Consider the following 4,798-nt stretch of genomic DNA (forward strand, 5'->3'; position numbering starts at 1 on the left):
ACTAAATGGAAAATCTGTGACACAAACAGATCAAGGGCTTGGTATCACATGCGAGTACATGGCTGCCTCTTTTTCATCCACTATGTTATTGGCAAAAGAAGCGCATTTCATCTGGGGCCACGGTGCAGCATAAATACCAAGAGGGGCTGCAACACAATGTTGCAGTGTGAAATGCTTCCATAGTCCACCATAGTCTTTTTCTGGGATACTCCATTCAGCTTCTCTTCATCTCAGCTAATATTCTGCTTTTCACCAGTCAGTCCCTAGCAGTCAGTCCTAGTGCTATTGGAAATGGTGCTTCTGGAAAACTACAGATTACAAAAAAAGTTGTTTTCAAACTGAAAAAAACAATTCTAGGAAACTCTAGGTGAGAGCTTTCTAAACATTCAATGTTGTTGACACACTTTATAGACACACATAATTTTGCAACACAATCATTCACTTTTACTAGCAAACTGGAGGTTAAACAAACCCTTTATAAGAAATTCAAACAGAGACATAAATTGTAATAGCAAAATGTATGGGGGCACAACATATCTCATGGAAACATTTACTTAATATATATATTTTTACATATATGATTTATTGCTTATTTCACATAGACATTGCAGCAGGCCCGTAGCCAGGATTTCGTTTCGGGGGGGGGGGGGGGGGGCTAAAAAATTTTCAGGGGGGTTTCGGGGGGGGCTGAGTCTGAGTGAAAGAGGGTCTAGCCTAGCAAACCTTTTGTATCATTACCCCAATACCCCCATACATATGGGATATATTGAGAATGGTGATCAAATCATGATATTAATAAACATAACAGTTTAAATAATGCACCAGTAAGGCCTTTTCGCGAACCACCATGAGAATTTCGGGGGGGGGGGGGCTGAAGCCCCCCGAGCCCTCCCCCTGGCTACATGCCTGCACTGCAGCTGACACCCCAATTTGTCACAAGACAACGTTTGGAAAGCTCTGTTCTAGGTCTTCCAGCATGACTGCAGTCAACATCCAATGAGTTAACCATATATTTGCACTAGAGGACCTCAAGATTCTTAAGAGAAAACATTTTAATGAAATCTGTGAATTATCAAATCTACAAAAGTCAAACCCACAAATGTGGAAGATCGACTGTAGCTCAACTCCAAAATGCACCAAGGAAGGAAAGTGGATCCCTTCAGGTTGGTTGCTTATTCCATGCAACTGAAGGACAGTTTAGCAAGCCGAGAATTGGACATTATGTGGGTTGAGGTCGAACTCATTTTGGAAGGGAGGTGTATTTGGTGATGGATGTGTTCATGAAGCAGGGCCATTGAAATGAGAGTTCAGAGTGTTCTTTCAGAAGCAGGACAGCCATGTATAAAAGGAAAACTCCTACTTAGCCTCTAAAATATTTCATCCTTTCATGAACAAGACCTTGACCGGGAAGCTTGCAGAGTTCCCTGAGCTTCCCTTTATCCATTCAAGCCATAAAGGGGAAAAAACAACATTTACATTTGGAGGAGTTCGGCTCTTAAGATCAAAATCCCTTGTCTCTCCCCTGCTATAGATCAAATCTAGTTATCATTTCTTCTCCTGTCCTGCCATTAAGCCTTCCTGGTTCACATATTAGGAGTGTTTTTTGAGATAGTGTATAATCTAAAAAGAGTAGGATAATAAGGGGTAAAAATAAACAGACAATGAGTGTGATGTTTGGTGAATAGTATCTGTAGTTGTGTGTTTAGTCAGTGTACAATTGTGTAGGTTTGTATTCGGTTAATGCGCTGGTTTCACATTTTGTTTTGTATTGTGTAGTAGTTTCAATGTCATATAGTATGAAAATCTGTTTTCTTGTCTTTGTTTTTTCCTTATTTCCTTGTTTATTTTTATTTACTAATTGAAAAAAAAGATAGTGATAATTTCTTTGAGTTTATTTGTCATGTTAAAAGTGAATTGAGAATACAGTTATAAAGCATACAAAAACCACAAAGTTAAAAGCTTGGCATTGTACTAAATTTCCCTTTACCAGAAGCTGGCCACTTCGAGTGCCTCTGGTGTAGCTGTGAGAAGGTTCTCCATTGTGTATGTGGCGGGGCTCAGACAGTATTGTAGCAGGTGGTCTGTGGTTTGCTCTTCTCCACACTCGCATGTTGTGGACTCCACTTTGTAGCCCCGTTTCTTAAGGTTAGCTTTGCATCTCGTAGTGCCAGAGCATAGCCTTTTCAGTGCCTTCCAGGTCGCCCAGTCTTCTGTGTGCCCGGAAGGGAGTTTCTCATCAGGTCTCAGCCACTGATTGAGTTTCTGGGTTTCAACCTGCCACTTTCAGACTTTCACTTGCTGTATCGTACTCTCCTGCAAGTATCTCTGTAGATCTTAGGAAGCTGTTTCTTGATTTAAGGCATTGGCGTGCTGGCTTATATTTGAACAGAGGATGGGCCGAAGATGTCAATGCCTTGGTCCTTTCATTATAGGCTGCTACTTCCTGACTGATGTCAGGTGGCGCAATACCGGCTAAACAGTATAATTTCTTCAGCGGCGTAGAGCGTAGTCATTTTGTGATAATGCGGCATGTCTCATTAAAAGCCATGTCCACTGTTTTAACATGGTGCAATGTATTCCACACTGGGCATGTGTATTCAGCAGCAGAATAGCAAAGCACAAGGGCAGATGTCTTCACTGTATCTGGTTCTGATCCCCAGGTTGTGCCAGTCACCTTTCGTATGATATAATTTCTAGCACCCACTTTTTGCTTGATAGTCAGAGTAGCTCCCAGGTATTTTGGTGTGCTGCAATGCTCCAGTGGGATTCCTTCCCAGGTCATCCTCAGTGCTCGAGATGCTTGTCTGTTCTTCAGATGAAAAGCACATGTCTGCATTTTAGATGGATTTCTTTGATATAGCAGCAGCAATGCTTGTGAAACAAAATTGTGTTTCCAGAATAGGGGGAAAATCACCCCAATGTGTTTCTGCTGGAAGGGGAGCAAGGAAGGAGGTTCTCAAGTGTAGAGATATGTCCTCAAATACCAAAGTCGGCATCTTCCATCCCATATTACAGTTGGCCCTCAACATTCTTGAGTTTGATATTTGCAAATGGGATTATGTGCACATTGGATTTAAATATTCCTTCTAGGAATCTTTAGGTCCTAAAGTGCCAAACACAAGGCCCATGGGCCAAATCTGACCAGCTATGGCATTTCATGTGTCCCTCCAGATGCTGGGCTACAACTCCTATACAACTGGACTGCAACTCCAACTGGGCTACAACTCTAACTCCTATCATTAGGCATCATGACTAGAGATTATGGGAGTTGGGATACAGAAATATCTGACAAAATTGTGGGGTTTGAATTTAGCTACAGTACTTGTGGACATGATACCTGGTTTTAATTTGTTTTTAACTTTTTCCCAACCTCAGAACCACAAGGGCTGTTGGGTTGCCATCCCCAGAATCCCCAGATAATCAAATGTGAAGGGAGTTGTCATTCAATAACACCTGGGGATCCAAATTCAATACAACCTAAAGAGCACTATGTAAATAAATTGTAGTTGGCCCTCTGTATCCACAGATTCTCAGTTCATGGATGCAATGGCTTTTTGAAGGCAACCAGAAGGCTGAAGTGGCCCCCAATGGATCTACACTGTTTGACACCCCTCGAACTGACTGGGCTCAGTGCTATAGAATCCTGGGAATTGTAGTTGGATAAGGTATTTGGCTTTTGCTCGCAAAGGATGTCACTCTCCTCAGGCAGTTGGCCCCATCCTTGAGCGGTCCTTCCTTTCCAGTCCTACCATGTGCTTGCTTGAAACTGAAGCCAAAGGCGGATGGGTGAATGTCTTCTGCAGAAAGCCAGCCCTTTGATTTTCTCCTCCTTGCGTTTCTAAGACCCTCCGGGGAAGGAGGAGGGGTGCCTCATTTTGGCAACCCCGCACTCATTTCGAACCCCGGAGCGTGTTTTTAATTGTTACATCATAAAACTTGCCAAATCATAAAGAATGTTGCTTTCAAGGGAGAGGGGAGCAAGAGAAAGAAACAGCCCTGGGTTTTATAGAAGTTCTCAACAACTTGACTAATACAATAATTGCAGCAAGGAGATTGTAGTGCCTGGTGGCAAAGAGAGCGCTCTTTAAAAATAATCACGCCATCTGTCATTAAGAGCATTTGTTCTTTCTGCTAGATTGAAGCCAAAAATCAACAAGGCTTTCTTTCCTCCACTTTCTCTATTGCTAGACAGCAGCCGCAAGAAAGTGATCAATGGTATCTATAGATAGGAAAGTGGAACACAGAAATGTACTTATGGTTTCTTTCACTGCATGGTTCATCTGGTTTTCAGTACCTTCCCAACACACACACACACACACACACACAGAGAGAGATATGAATCTACCCATCTATCTATTATATATATATCCCCCTCCTCTATGTGTGTAGGTTTGTATTATGCCAAATGACTACGAACCCACTGCTTTGGTTTTGCTGATCTTGGCTATATTTAATAGTCGTGTTTATTGGCTAATGGCCAGTAAAGTAATAATGTGATTATATCACACACTGGCAGACATTTTAACAGGCTGCAATTATCTGGAATTGGTCTAACCTGCACATCCGCGGGTTTACCACACTTGGGCAAAATCTGACAACTGGTGCCAAGTTCGTCATCTTGAGAAACATCATCGTTCATGCATTCCCTTCAGGGAAAAAACTCAGCTCCTTTGCTCTTGTGGTTGTCGGCAAGAATATGGACGCAGAAGGGGCAGCTGCTGAGATTCTAGACAATCCTCTGTGTGGGATGGGGATAGGGTTTTGAACGAAGACTTAGGGGCATATCTGTACTGACCTC

The sequence above is a fragment of the Anolis sagrei genome, chromosome X (assembly GCF_037176765.1).
Source record: "Anolis sagrei isolate rAnoSag1 chromosome X, rAnoSag1.mat, whole genome shotgun sequence".
NCBI lineage: Eukaryota > Metazoa > Chordata > Lepidosauria > Squamata > Dactyloidae > Anolis > Anolis sagrei.